The sequence below is a fragment of the Aythya ferina genome, assembly GCF_964211825.1.
Source record: "Aythya ferina genome assembly, chromosome: 8".
Classification (NCBI taxonomy): Eukaryota; Metazoa; Chordata; class Aves; order Anseriformes; family Anatidae; genus Aythya; species Aythya ferina.
The window spans coordinates 15,415,058-15,431,586 of record NC_140304.1 but is presented as its reverse complement, the minus strand read 5'-3'; the positions used below and the strand labels follow the sequence as shown (position 1 = coordinate 15,431,586).

General features: G+C 35.9%; 1 long non-coding RNA gene across 5 annotated transcripts; it reads right to left on the bottom strand.

Moving 5' to 3' along the window:
• Positions 1–2,101: 2,101 nt before the first annotated feature.
• LOC311441056 lies at positions 2,102–14,105 on the bottom strand. Of its 5 annotated transcripts, none has more exons than XR_014695768.1 (5): positions 13,852–14,105; positions 8,443–8,500; positions 7,581–7,631; positions 5,938–6,043; positions 2,102–2,917 (listed from the first exon to the last, which is right to left on the bottom strand). It is a non-coding gene; the product is annotated as an uncharacterized lncRNA (long non-coding RNA). The 5 variants fall into 5 exon arrangements; XR_014695769.1 differs by having other exon boundaries at positions 6,026–6,043; XR_014695770.1 differs by having other exon boundaries at positions 7,581–7,613.
• Between the last annotated feature and the right edge of the window lie 2,424 nt (positions 14,106–16,529).

Here is a 16,529-nt window from a genome sequence, read left to right as displayed (position 1 = left end):
GTCTCTTGATCAGGCCTTATTGCTCCAAATACAGGAAACATCACACTCACAGTCTCTAATCCTCTTAGGGGATTTCAACCATATGGATGTCTGCTGGGAAAGCCACATGGTGGGAAGTAAACAATCCAGAAGAATACTGGAGCCCATAGAGGACAAGTTCCTTCACAGAATCATTAGGGTTGGAAAAGACCTCCATCTCATCCAACCATCTCGCTACTACCAATGTCACCCACTAAACCATGTCCCTAAGCATCAAGTCCAACATTTTCTTGAACACCCTTAGGGATGGTGACTCCACCATTTCTGTGGGCAACCCATTCCATTGGGTGACTACTCTTTCTGGGAACCCCCCTTCCAACCCAGGCCATTCTATGATTCTATGATATTTCAATCAAAGAGGAATAATAAATGATTAATGCATTCTGATGTTAAAGTATACATTTCCAAGTTAAGAAAAATCTTTATTGTCAGGTATGAATTTAGAACACAATTTGGTTGTTAAATACTAATTAACACCACAGAGATCTGTGTTTGTGATGAGTGAAATAACTAAAAAGAATGATTTTATTTGAACCACTACCTTTGTTTGAAGAATTGTAACTACATACAGTATGTACCTCTAAAAGAAGTCATCGCCTGAAGAAAAAACAAAAAACAAAAAACAACACACATATATATATATATATTTTAGGATGGGCATGTAGAGAAGAAACTAGGATAGTTTTATGCACGTTCCTCTGTTAATATTCTAGGGTACAATCAGGTGCAGTGAGTGCTGCTGCAAAGTTTCTGTCCCCCTCAATACTTTCCTGCAAGTGAATGCAAATAGAGAGGCAAAGCTTTGCTCCTGTCACTGCTGATGCTGTTAACCATAAAGAAGGCTTGAGAAGACATGAGTTTAACAGTGGTGATAAAAGACAGAATTTTAAGAAAATTCAGAATACAAGGTGTATTTAGTGTTATTCATTACTATTTAATCCATTAAATGGAACCAGGAGACGCTGACAGACACAGAACATGATTATCTGTAGTGTTCAGTTAGAGGAGATCCTAGAACAGATCTAACTGAAGTCTTTGAGGACTGTCCCCAACCAACATCTGGTTAGGAACAAGCAGGTCAGTCTGGTTTAACAACAAGAATAACATGTTCTTTTTTAAAAATGGGATGAAAGGAGCATGTGGTAAAATATTAAATGAATATTAAAGTGAAACAGCTCCGTTCTGAGTGTGAAAATAGAGTATTGATGATGTGAATCGCAGACCTCTGTAAAGATACAATTCACTGTAGGCTTCAGCTCTAGAACAAATGGCAATTTAAGTATCAGGCAGCAAAATATTGCAGATGCCTCAGTATGCCTCTGGGAGATGCTATACTTGCAATGAGTTAAATATAAAATAAATGTGAGGAAGACCAAATGAAAAACAGGAAATATAGTTATAGGTGAGCTGCAAAAATCAGGCAGACTTGTATGCTACTAGACAAATACTTCATGTGATATCATTTCAATGACAATTCACAAATGCCATAAAATTATATCCACACAAAAAGCAAGGATGTTCCTTCCCATACAGATCAAAATGCTGCTGCTGCAAAAAATAATTTACTGAGCCAGTCAATATCTCTTCGCTGGATATGAATAAAATTTCATGAAGCTTTTGCTTTAGAGGTGTCCTCCAGGGCTCAAATGGCAAACTTTGGAGGTGAAGGTAAAATGAACATGATCCCAGCATGTCTCTTAGACACTTTGTAAACTAGAGTTTATTTTGTTTTGTTTTTGGGGGGCGGGGGGTGTGTTTTGTTTTAATTAAGGCTGAGAATTATATACAACAGAAAGACGTTATAAATACCGATTGTTGGGAAGAAAAAAGGTCTTTGATATTTACTGTTAATGCAGTTAATACTGTTACACTGATGATAAAGAAAATAAAATCAACAGAAAATTTGTAAGTTACTAAACCCTTTTATAAACTTTCCTGACACTTATTTGTCTGCAGAAACCATTTATCTCGTTTTCCCTTTCTCAGCCAAACCCCATGCAATTTTCAGAATTAACAAATGTTTTAGAATTAATATGCACAAGTGATGTCTTATATTTTCATGTGTCAACAGTTAGGGTATCCTGTAAAAAGATTAAAGGGGCTATCGCACAGTTATTAAAATCTTATTCTGAAGCAACCATAACATTACACATTTGTGCAACCAATTTCATTTGTTAAACAATACTACACCAGAATAAAAATTAAGTCTATACAGAAAAATATCTAGGTATTTATCCTGTTTGTACATAACAATATTGTAATTTCCCATATCCCTCTGAGTTAGGATAGTTGAGATTGTTTTCTTGTGAATTGAATAAGACTGCATTTTACATTCCTTAAACAGCTGCTAATCTGCCCAATAGACTGTTCCAAACAGAATAAAGCTTCTGCTAAAACCTGATGTCATAAAGTTTTTCTTCAATTTCTTGCTTTAAAACTACTCTGGTAACACTGATTATTCTGAAATGCATAAATACATAGAGGGAGAAACTCTATATCCACTCAAAAAAATTTGGTATTGTACTTCATTTATTTTATTCATTTGTCATTGTCAGTTAGTACCTATGTATTGTCCAAGATTAGTTCATATCAATATCTACTAATCTAGATACTAGTTTTGAAAATCTTAGAAATGGTCTTCGACAAAATAGGACCGTAGAAACAGGATTTATTTAAGAAAAAGAAAATATTTTAAATCTGATTCAGGTGAAACCATAGTCTAATGGTCACCTTGAATTAGAAATCTCTTCTTTGCTGTTCTTACTGGAAGAATCATAAGCATGTCAGGCTAACAATTCTTGAAGAGGTTATCCACGCTGAATTTCAGTTGTCTAAAAGAAGGTGTATTGCCATTTTAGACACCTTGTGGTTTTAGAGCCTGCAGAAATGACAAGACCAACACATGTTCTTCTGAAACCAAGTCATTTAGAAATGCAGTTACTACCAAGAATGTGTTCTTCAGACTGTCTCCACTGATATTTCATTGTCCTTTTTCTTAACTTTGTTATCACTGGCTGAAATTTAAGCCCTTACTCTTGACTTATTCTCCTCAGAGCAGATTTTTCACACTTTTTGCATCCTATTACTTATTTAATGACTATTCCCACATGTCCCTTTTGTATTCCCTTGCCTAAGTTCTCTTATCTCTTTCAATATTTGCTTATAGGTCATATTTTTGAGATGTCTAATTATTTTTGTTACATGTTTTTCTTTTTTTTTTTTTTTTTTTTTAATATTAGAAATGTGAACACAGCTTGTATTTGTAGAAGATTATTTCTATTCTACAGTCAGTTTTCTTCAGGTAGAATAGAGTAATTTTCTACTTGCTCTGTTCGCTTCCCTTATTGCTATCTTATTCTATTTTTCATTGTTTTAGATTTATGCAGTTATAATCTGCCATAGATTTTTTTTTTTCCTCTCTCTCTTTGGGAAGGAAAGGTAGAGTTTGTCAAAGAGAAATACCTGAAGACTTATATTTTATATAGTTTTGTTTTTCTTCACACTCAAGTTGTTGCTAAGTTATACTTATTATATCGAACAGAAAATAAGGTTAGAGAAATTGGAATGGAAGGCAAATGGAACTCAATTTCAGGCTTAAAAGACAAGATGAAAGAGGAGAAAGATGAGAAAGTTTTCCTCTCATTGGCAACAATTATATATCTGAAAATCATTCTTAATGTTAATCTGAAAGCTTTTCGACTTAATCCTTTCTTCTTACTCCAAAAAGTCAATAGTCAGAGAGCAGTAACAAAGGTTCAGAGGAAAAAACCAGAAAAGGAACTTCAGGCTTCAGCTCCCAGACTCCTGCTTCTTGACATGGCATATCATGGTGTGACATGACATACCTTTCAGGTTGTAGATCATTTCCCTCTTCAGAAATTTCACTCTAGTCTTTAAGATACCATTTCTTACTGAAGCTTCAGCAATAGTACCACGTGTTCATTCAAAACTACTTCCTTCATTATTAAGTGATTATTCGAAATGATTTTAAAAGACTCCCTCCAGCCTCAAAGAGTAAAGATCTCAAGTTTGTAGAGACAACATGCCTGAGAAAAGTGTAGTATCAGGAGGATGTAAAGAAATATAAGTTCCCTATTCCTGCTTATATTCACCTTTCCCAACACAGATTTTTTTTTCCTATGCATTTTGGGTGCAAGCGTAATTAAACATTCATAATGACAGTTTAGATGTTTGCTTAAACTTACGGAGAGAGAAACACAATCATGATTTTGTTTTATAAAAGAAAAAGAAAAGACAACTTTTCTTTTAGAAGCTGGATGAACATTTTAACAAATATGCTTAAGAAGTTTCTGTTTACTGTAGATATATATATATAAATATATAAAAATATGTTCTGTTTACTGAAAATATATATAAATATATAATAATATGTCTATATTACTGCAAATATAGAGCAGGAATAAATGTGTACTGTAAATATATTTAACACATCATTTGTGATATGAACTGTCTATGTGTCTGTATATTTCAGACAAATGAAGTTAGAAGTCTTTTCAGAATGCTTGAGAAGATATTTTTCCCCAAATGAAAAAATAGTGTCTGAAATATCAGAGCTGTTTTGCCTGACTGTGAATTATTAAGGCAATTATCCAATCAGAGACCTTATATTTATGATTTCTATGAATGTCATCATCATTCACTGATACAAAAGAAAATAAAATGACATAAGATCACACTGTGTTTAAACAACACTTTTTTACCTTTTTTTTTTTTTTTAAACCAGGAGTCACATATAAGGTATGAAGTAAATATGGAATTTAGGTCTTCAGAAATGGCTTAGATGAAATATAATAGTTAGCCAAAAAAGACAGTAAAATTGTGAGAGTTCTGTGAACATTGTAGATGCCATAGAATGTACTATGCAAACCTAGGACCACATCACTGACTTGTAATTGTAAACTTATAATTTATGATTTTTTATCCAAAATAAGAATGACACTGGACAATAAATTGCCATTATGCTTTCCATAAGTGGCATAGATCTTACAAGATGCTTGCTTACTGCATGGACTCTAAAACGTTTTAAGTTATAATAGCAACAATACCCTTTTATCCTGTCTCTACTCCTCATCGTGTTGCATTAACAGCCTGTGCTGGCCTACTTTCCAGTTTTACCCCATAGATTAAGCAAAATATCATCTTTGGCTTCTTAAGTGAACTCTACAGACCTGGGACTCATGGTAACCATATAGGCCAGTAAATATGGTATTGTAGTGTCTTATAACAGGACACAGACTTATTGTTGATAAGCCAACATTAAATGAAGAATTCTGAGTCAATTGTTATCACTCTGAGACCCTTGCCAAGAGAAAGTTGGTGTTGCAGATGTAACATGGACCTGCACTTAATTAAAGAAAAAAGTTAGCGAAATTATAAAAACATGTTAGAGATAGTAAGAATATGTAAAGACCAACACAAAAATCATCTCAAACATTACTACTACAAAGAGGAAGAAGCAGCTATCAACACCAACTTTCTCTTGGCAAGGGTCTCAGAGTGATAACAACTGACCATAATCCTCTCCAGCCCAGCCTCAACCTGAAGCCATTGAGACTAGGACCCAGAGTAGCAGAGAAAGAGCAATTATAATACCAGGAGAAAGTTAAGAAGTCTGTGTATACATGATCATTATACATGATTGTACATACAATTTGACCACTTAGTTTTAATGTCACTGTAACTGTACTAGTTACAGTTCTTTAGAGTATGACTTTAGACCAGGAATAAATTCTTAGCTTTGTATACAAGGTTTGTTTCTTTTGTCCCGAGAAAGACTATAGGTGTAACAAACTTGTGGGAATTCAAACAGTCCATTCCCTAACTTGGATGAAATAAATTGGCAGCACTCAACCTTATGAACTTGGCCTCCAAACTCACCTGCACCTGCTAGATAGGTTTAGACAAGTCAATTTTATTTCTGTGCCTCATTATTTTTTATCATCAAAATGAGGGGACAGAGACTGACCTCTGTTGAAGGAAAACACTGAAAAAAAAAAAGAACAAAGTAGCATAAATCAGCCTCACATTTGCATAAAATTTAATACCAAATTTTAGGGCTTTTTCCCCCCTCTGGATTTTTTCAAGTCCAAAAGTTCAAAGGTTATTAGATTATGTCTCCAGAACTACTCAAGTTTTATACTTGCTGTTGACAGTGAATTGGTCTTGTATCTATTTCTTCAACATAAAATTTGCTGATCTCATAGCTCCTAAAGAAAATTTGACTCTTCAGAAAAATTTTCAAGGAAACTAGTAGGAACTACGTGCCAAATAATGCTAAGATAGGTCCTATTTAAATATTATATATATTAATATATATTATAAATATTAATATTATTATAAATATTATATATATTATACACTGTGATTAACTACTAATCTAACCTGTCTCAATCTTTATTGCTTCTACTTTATAATATTTATAACACAAGAAGATATGCACTTTTATGTAGTTGCTTGCAAACATGAAATCCAGCATATTTTTGTTTTAGAAATTGCATCTGTCAATGCATAACTCTGGTCCTATTAGGGGTAACATCTGTACAGAATAGCCATTAACAGGAGGACTGATATGTTCCCAAACCTGCTGGGACACATTACTGGACTGGACTGTTTTCACACTACATAAAACATGCCTCATGGAAAGCATGTTTCTATTCAATAAGTTCTACCTTGAAAAAGACTATTAAGTGGACAGAAGCCCCAAGATATATATATATATATATATATATATATATATATATATATAAATAGTGGCATTAAAGCACAGACAACTTTGTGCTTTTGACTGCAAAATTTTATGTAGATTTTTTGTAGATTATTATATACTAGATATACATTGTTTCTGGTTTTGAGAAGCTGGAGTTCACTTTTCCTTTTAAAATATTTGTTTCACTTTGATATTTCTGTTTAAACATACTCAAACTCTGACTGAATTATAAGAGCACTGATGAGGATGACACTAATATTAGCTTGACTTGTACTCAAGTACAAACAAGCGTTTTGTAGCAATGCAATGGCATAGATGGACATCAGGAGTAAGTATTTAACATACACGTGTGAGTAATGCAACCACAAAAGGAACAAAGAAAGATGTATGTAGTTGCATGTAAGAGGCATCCAATGACAAAAAGTTGTCACATCAGTTAGGTACAAGGGATTACAAACAGGCACTCCCAGGGTTACACAAAAGAGATGACAAATAGGGAAAAAACAAAACAAAACAAAAAACACAACAAACCAAGGAAAGTAATATCAGAAGAAGATGTGACTCTCCCATTTGTGAGGGGGGCAATTAACATGAAAATACTAAGCCCAAAGAAGAACAACAGAGGAAGAAGAAGATAAACCCATTTTGTTTTCAACATTTCTCACCAAAGCACTCTCCAGCCTGAGCACCTTGACCACCAACAATAAGAGCCAACAAGGACTGCAGCCACCAACACCAACTGCATAGTATCAACTCCATGCATATGCAGAGACATTTTAGAATATGAATGTCCAAAAGTAAGCCTTTGATATACCTGCTGATGATGATGACGACATGTAAGATTTAACTGTTAACATGGAACATGCTGTTAATAAGCAAATGACTGACAATAATTAAAATAATCAGAGAATACTGTGATAATAATGATATGAATGACAATCACAGAACAGTTGAGGTTGGAAGACACCTCTGAAAATCAACTATTCCATCCCCCCTGCCAAGCAGGCTCACTTAGAGCATGTTGCACAGGACCGCATCCAGGCAGGTTTTGAATATCTCCAGAGGAGACTCGAAGGCGCAAATCATTCCACTGCTCTGTCACCCTCAAAGTAAAAAAGTGCTTTCTCATAGTGAGATACAACATCCTGAGTTTCAGTTTGTGCCCTCTCATGCCTCTTGCCCAATTGCTGGGCATCACTGAAAAGAATCTGGCCCCACTCTCCCTTCAGATATTTATGCACATTGAAAAGATCTCCTATCAATCAGATCTTCTCTTCTTCAGGCTGAACATTGTTAGCCTTCTCAACCTTTCTTCATAGGAGAGGTGCTGAAGCTCTCTGATCACCTCTTGGCCCTCCTCTGGAGGAACTTTAATTGGCACACACATCCTTCTTGTGCTGGGTACCCCAGACCTGGATGGGATGCCTCCAAGTGGGGCCTCAGAAGGGCAGAGTAGAGGGGAACAATAACCTCCATCAACTTGCTTGCCACTCCTCTATTGATGCACCCCAGGACACAGTTTTCCTTCTTTGCCACAAAGGCACAATGCTGGTTCAAGGTTAACCTACTGTCCACCAGGTTAACCTTCTCCACAGAGCTGCTATCCAGCAGGTCAGCCCCCAGCCTGTACTAGTGCATAACATTATTCCTCCCTATGTGAAGGATCCTGCATTTACCTTTGCTGAACTTCATGAAGTTCCTCACCACCCAACTCTCCAGCCTGTCCAGGTCCTTCTGAAAGACAGTACAGCCCTCCGAGGTATTAGCCACTCCTCCCAGTTTTGTGTCATCAACAAACTTGCTGATGCTGCACATTATCCCATTGTCTATGTCATCGATGAAGGTATCAAACAGTACCAGTCCCAGGACAGACCACTGAGGGACACCATTCATCACCGGCCTCCACCTGGACATAGATTAACAACTACCACTCTCTGAGTGCATCCGTCAAGATGATTTCTTATGCACTGAGTGGTCCACCCATATTCCTCCTGGCTTCAGGAGGAATAATAGACTATTCCTGTGAGAAGTGACTAGCTTCCAGCACTCTTCTACAGTGCTATGATGCAGTGCAGAGCCTTCTGAGAACTCTTCTACTGTACTTTCTCCATGAACTCCCTGACTATCCCTTACTCATCTTGGATGCTTCACAAGATGATGAACTGCTCTTGTTGACCTCCCTTACCTGACAAAACAGCTCATGGACAACAACACACCTTCTACAGAAGAGAAGGCTGTCAGGCCAGGTCTCCCAAATAGGCCCAAAGCACTCTCTGCAGCCCAAAATCTGAAGAGCTGCATCTGCTGTCAGAGGGTCTGTCTGGGTCAAGACCTCCTATGTAATTGATGCAGAAACTCCAGCACCTACTGGGGAATAACCTCTGCAGCACATCATAACCATATCTGAAGAAGTATTCACTACTGGGATTGGAAACAAAGGAGCCCTCCTGCAGAAACTGCTGCCTCTGTTCCCTGTGTTCTAAGAGCTGTGTGCTAGGCATGACTCTTATACAGGCCTCCTCCTAGCACTTACTCACAGGGTGCTTTAGCCCACCCAATCTAAAGGCTGCCTGGATCAGTGGCCCCACCTCCCTCTGACCAGGGGACTACCAAGAGAGCTTGTTAACAGCAATCACACCTAGCCAGAGTTTCTCCAGGAGGAGTTAAGACCTCCTGTAACTGCCTTTGCCTATTTCTTTTCTGCTGGCAATAATCACCTCTATGTCCTCAGGAGCCCCCAACAACTTCCCAACAACTTCCAATTAAGTCCTCAAGTTCTAAGCAAAAAATCATTTTGACAAGTGTGAAAAATTGGCAGGTGTAATTTGCTCTCTCTTTTGTAATGCAATCTGGTTAAGCTATAAAAAAGGAAGCATGACATTTAATATGTCACTTGACTGAGTTATTTAAGCCAGTTAATTGACTTTGCAAGTGTCAATTAAACATTAAACAACATTAAAGCCTTTAAAAGATAGTTTTTTTTTTTTTTTTAAAAAAAAAAAGGATAAAAACCTCAATTAAGAGTATTATTTTTTTCCTCAATGTGAACTTAAAAATATTTTTAAAGTGAGTGACAAGACTAAATATTTCGTATTTTCATTTAAATCCTCTTTTTATTCACTATATAGGACACACAAACACATACACAAGTTCTCTCAGAACGGCATAAATGAGCCCTAGTGTGTATTTAATGTGATTTAGTGTTAGTGTTTGAAGAAAATTTACATGGAACTGCTGCAACTGAGTATAAAACTCTTAAACATTCATTAACAACACACTTTGTGAAGCATTGCTACTACTTAGCACTACATATAAAAAGATGTTAGTCATCTATGTTTACAGTTGTAAAGTATGTGATATTGTGAAACTGATGCCATGGAGTTAGTACTGATAGGTATATGTTTTGTTGGCCTACACTATCACGATATTAAAAATACTTATATACTGTAGCTGATCACACTGAATAGAATATCACTGTACAGATAGACCTTCAACTCAAAGTCTGTTAGCTTGCTTTAAAGATGATTAATTCCTGGGTTACCCCCAGCTGCCCTCTCCTCTCTTTTTTCTTCCGATTGTTTCTCTCTTCACTCAGAAAACAATCTCAACTCAAATAGGAAACAACTATTTCAAGTAAAATGAAAAGAAATCCGAATAAAGTTGAGAATGTAGGATTTGAATTTCAGCAGTTCCATTATAGAGTAAAATTGTGTCAACGTTATTGTTTTCATCAGTGAAAATATCTCTAACAATGTGTGCTCTAAAAAAAGTTTCTTGTTGAAGTACAATTGATTCTTACTACATATAAGAAGTCAGAAACTATAACTTCAATATTTCTCCAGTCTCATGATTACATCTTATTTGATTACAAATTGTTTACAGTCTGATCTCATCTGATTACAAAGTACCTAAATGCACTACTGCATTTCCCATCTTAAAAAAACAAAACAAACAAACAAACAAAAAAACAGCAAAACAAACACTAACAGAGCCAATACAAACAAAACCCCATATTTTTACAGGAAGTGCAATAGAATCAAAACAGGAAAAAAAATAAATATTAAAATGAGAAAGAATTTAGTTAGAATATCCATTGACTGAAACCTGAAATTTACATGTTGTTTTTAAACACTTATTTCCTGTAATTTTTTCTTCTACTGAACTTGACATGATCTGATATATACTTTTACAAGTGACCATGTTTGAAGAAAATAATAATTTGTTTTAAAAAGCTACCTTTAAGCACAAGTTTTCATGCATGTTGAAATCTCTCTTTTGAAAATTTTAGTTTTGCAATATATAATTGCAAACTATATAATGTATAATTGTATAATTACGTTGTATAATTGCATAATTTGTAAAATGTTAGTCTTTGAAGAATCTACTTCATAACCTTAATAATTTGGAAAAACCTCTTCTTTTTAGACTTGGATCTTCAGTCTACTTAAATAGAAAGATGCTTAAAAATTCAGACTCCTCTTCTTATACTCTCAGGGGACTAAAAGCATTTGATTTGACAATTGAATTTTGTTATCAGTTACAGCAAATTTCCATTTGCTCTTCTTATGTACCTCTGTCTTCTAGAACTTAAAAATGGTTTCACATATCCATCTGAAGCACAGAACTTGATGTTACATTATCCAAATCTACTTGTTTAAGATTTGGCTACATCCATCTAAGTTTTTAGTATTTTGTTACCCCATGTAGGCCATTTTCAGATCATCAAGAAGTATTTGAGTTGTTCTGGTGGTTGCAGTGTGGTGGTGTATGCCCTGCCATGAAAAAAAAAAAAAGGAAAAAGGAAAAGTCCAATGTGAGATTTGTCTTGAAATTCTCCTAATATGGCTTTTCTTTTTTTTTTTTTTAAAGAAATATGTTGGAAATGAACAGTGTCTCATAAAAACAATTAAATTTACCTTAGACTTAAAAACTTCTAACATTTTTGTTTGTTTGTTTGTTTTTTCCAACTGACATAATTTAGCAATTTAAGGGAACAGATTACACTCTTCCCTCCTCCCCCCCCTTCGCCCCCCCCGCCTCCCTTGCACATTACTTCAGTTTGTATTCAAGCAAGCAATCTCCCATCTCCCACACATCAATGAAAAAACATAGGTGCAGAACATCTACTGTCAGTTTCAAAACAATTTACATAAATCTCAGTTGATGCAAAAAACAAACAAACAAACAAACAAAAAAACCTTAATGATTTCTTAAAGAAATTGTGTGTGTGTGTGTGTGTTTGTTTGTTATTGGTACCTTGAAGCTAATTGCTACATTACAAGAAACAATAAAAGCAAATCTTTACAATTTCCCACTAACAAAATGTGCATGTAAACATGCTCCAAGACTTGAGCATGAAGAATTTTTGGTCTTACTCAATACCACACCTGCCCAGCAGTATTTTCAATAATGTTCCTAGTATTGATACAGATTTGAAACTACAGCTGATGCCTTCCTATAAAATGCATTCTTCTGTAATTGATAAACACATCTTAACTAATTTTGACTTAGGAACAGTGACTTTGACCTTTTGAAAGGCAATGGAAATTTATATTTATTCCAGCAGCTGCAAATCTTTGTAAACAAGCTACAGGAAAATCCGGAAAACGTCCTTCTTCCTGTTCATGATTTTTTTTTTCTTCATTATGAACATGAATTATTTTATTTAGAATTAAAGTGTAAAGAATGCTTTTTTTTTTTTTTAAAGAAAAAAAAAAAAAAAAAGAAGCTGTAATACCAAAAAATTGCAGAAAATTAAGTCTATCTGATGGAATAAATTATATTTTCTGGATATCATGTATAAAAACATTTTCTGTTTATACATAACTAACAAGGTAATTACTTCAAATTTGACTTGAGGATAAATTCACCAATAGAATGAATTCATTCATTTTCTCAAAAAACATAGTGTTGAAAGCAATTCAAGACCCAGCTAGAGAATTGTTTGGAAGGAATGAAGGTGAAACATATTGGAATAAAGAGGCATTAATGAGGGATGCATCATAGGATTTTTTAAGCTCCCAAGCTTGAAAGATTTTCAGTATACAGAACAATTATTTGAGGCTCTTTTAAGTTAAGGCTCAGTAAAGACACTGAGAGATCACTCATGAGAAATAGTAGGTATATGCAGCCATTTCAGAAATACAAAAATTTCAAAGAGGTTTATTTGGTGTGCTCTCTGAAGGCCTGATAAAATCTCAAGTCATATGGAAAGTTATAGCAATATTAAAATAAATAAAAAATAAAATAAAATCTTCAGACATTAGAATATATAAACATATAAATTTCCCAACATCATTCCTTTCCATTTGGATAATGTCCTTATCAGAGTTTTCTCCATCCCATTTTCCCACATGCTTAATTTCTTTTTCTTTGTAGTTGGGAATGTTTCTTTGACCTTCTGGAAGTTCCAGCCCTTTCTTTGCATGATATAGGACAGGAAAGATTTAGAAATACGTCAGCATCTTCCATGAAATCTCTGCTTGTTCTTTACCCACAAGATGCCGATGTTAAACTGCTGTTCCTGAGGTGTTTCAACAGATGTGAAACAACTCATTGCTCCCAATGTACCAAGGCAATGACTGTGAAGACAGCAATTTGAGTGTCTGAGAACCAGATTTTAATTCTCAGAAAAAGATAATCTTTATTATAAGATTTTAGAGAGGTTGTCTCAGCTTTCTGGATTACCTACAACAGTTGCTGAATTCTTGGGGAGGTGTGAGAAAAAAATTTAAGGCCAGTAACACAGGCTCAGGTGAAGATCTGCTTAACATCCCCCCCTGCTCCTGTGCCATTAAGACTTCCTTCCTGAGGAACATCCAGCCTTCCTGGACCCCTCTACCCTTCAGGATTGGCTCCCAAGGGACCCTCCCTACCAGTATCCTGAACAATTCAGGATCTGCCCTCCAGAAGTACAAGGTAACTTTTTTACTGACCCCACTCCGGACTTCATTAAGAATAGAGAACCCTATTTTGTCATGGTCACTCTGCCCAAGACAACTCCATACTACCATATCTCCCCCCCGTTCTTCTCTGTTTGTTAACAGCAGGTCTAGCAGGGCACCCTCCCTGGTAGGCTCACTTACCTGCTGAGTCAGGCAGCTGTATTCCATACACTCCAAAAACCTCCTGGACTGCTTCCTCAGGGTTGTATTGTAATTCCAGCATATATCTGGGAAGTGAAAGTCCTCCATGAGGACAAGCACTTGTGATTGTGCAACTTCCACCAGCTGCTTATAGAGTGCCTCATTCGTCTATTCATCGTGGTTTGATGGTCCATAACAGACCTCCACCTGAATGTCTTCCTTGTTAGTCACCCCTCAATCCTTATTAGAAAGGACTCTACTTTATAATTCCCAATCCTGATCTGAACAGCATTTAAACACTCTCTTATATAGAGAGCCATGCCACTGCCCCTCCTTAGCTTCCTGTCCCTTCTGAAGAGCTTGTAGCCATCCATTGCAGCACTCCAGTCATGGGAGCGGTCATATCACATTTCAGTGATGGTGACTAGGTCATAGTTTGCCTGCCACACAATGGCTTCCAGATCCTCCTATTTGTTGCACGTGCTGCATGCATTGGTGTAGACGCACTCAAGTAACGCTATTGCCCTCAACACTCAGACTGCTCCCCCAGGCTCATCTCTATTGAGTCTTATCCCCATCCTCCTTCACACCTAGCTTAAAGCAGTCTTGATGAGCCCTGCCAGCTCCTAGGCTAGAATCTGTTTTGATTTTTGAGACAGGTGGGACCCATTGGCAGCCATCAGGACAGGTGATGAGTAAACCTCCCCGTGATCAAAAAAACAAACAAACAAAAATAAAATAAAATAAAATAAAATAAAATAAAATAAAATAAAATAAAATAAAATAAAATAAAATAAAATAAAATAAAATAAAAATAATCCTGTGACAGCACCAGCCTCTCAGCCATGTGTTGATCAGCTGGGCCTTCCAGGTCTGCTCAGTATCCTTCCCTCCCACTGAGGGGATAGAGGAAAACACCACCTGTGCCATCCAAAAAAAAACCACCACCCACTCCATCCAGTAAGTGTCCCAATCCCCTGAAGTCCCTTTTGATAGCCAGGTTATCAAATATGCAATATGCAAGGCTAGTGGAGTTTTCTGCTCAAAAAACACAGCCTTAATTCTCACAGAAGCAACCATCCATCACCAATAGCAACATCAAGCCATAATCAGCAGTTCATTGCAATGCCATTGGGCACTTCTTTGAACCGCATATTCTGGTGCTGTTCTAGGGCAGATATGAAAATGTCAGTGTATGCATGGAGTTGTTTGGGTGTCATTAAATAATTCAACATGTTACCTGGCAGCTTACATATCTTTCACATAAGCTAGTTTCAGATACATCTTCTATAAGAAGACTTCAATTTATCTTGAGACTGTTTCAAGAAGAGCTAAAGGTCACAACTTTCTGAATCTAAGACTTTCTAAAGATTTAAGCTGCCTAATTAAGAGAAAATTCTGAATTTTTACACGGATGCCAGTCTCTCTCATTGTGGAAGACAGTCTTGAATCTAAGACATGAGCTATGTAGAATCATTATCCTGTAACCCTGAAAAAACTGTCCATCCATTCTCTTAGTACTTGACTCTCACATAATTTGCCAAAACACTCACGTAATTGCTAGAGCTCATTATTATATCCTACTAATTATAGATCATGTACACTGATGGTGTAGACACACCCATTCATGAGGACAAAAATCTGAACAACCACAGCAATATCACTTAATCTCATGCCTATAGATTCCTTGAGCCCTATTCCTTATTTTAAGTATATTTTTGGGAGGTCTGCATGCATGCAGCATTTTTATTTTCTTAACATAGCATTTGCTGTGAGAAAGTTTGTTTTATGGTTACTGTAAATATGGCATTTTTGAGACAACCTCAGTTCACTTGTCGATGGAGAGCTTCTTGTATGTGTGTTGTAGTAGGTAGTACACCTTGCTGTATAGGATTTCTAGTAAGTGTTTGGGGATATTTCTGAATACTCCTGAAAAGAAAGTTACTCAGGCAATATGGAAGAAATTTGGAGGGCATAACTGTGAGCAGGTCATCATCAGTTGTCCAGAAAACTGGACAAAGTCTGGTAATTTTTTTGTTTTCACTAGCCTAATGACTCGTTCTTGTATACATCTTACTATTCCCTCCTTTATTCTTTGTTTTAAATAATGCTGCTGTTTTTTTTCAGTTTCAATCAGCATGAACCTAACTGATGAAAAAAAAAAAAAAAATCCAAACCCAACACTCTCCCTCAAAACCACCAAACCTTGCAAGTAATTGAATTGAAGGCTGTAATGAAAAACTCATACTAAGGAGGATAAGTAGGTGCTAGAGAAGTAAAATGCTTATCCTCTGTTAAAAGGAACATTGGTATTTTTCTTACGGGGAGAGAGGGCTGAGTGGAGAAGGATTGCAATCCAAATGAAACATACTGTTGTGTCCTCCCTGGAGGATGAATTTCCTACATGGAGAGATATCATGAAAAGGCATTGTTCCCTGAACAAATAAATTCATTGTTAGGGAGCACTGCCACCTGTCTCCATCTACTTCAGGAAAGATTGGTCTCTCAAAGGAAATTATTGTTTTGAACTTATGAGATTTTTTGCCATTTAAAGAAAGTAGTTTTATCTGAGACAATATTACCAAACTAGTAACTGTTTTTTTTTTTTTTTTTTTTTTTTTTTTTTCCACTTAATGAACAGCTTTTTATATTATATAAATGCAACACAATATTCTTTT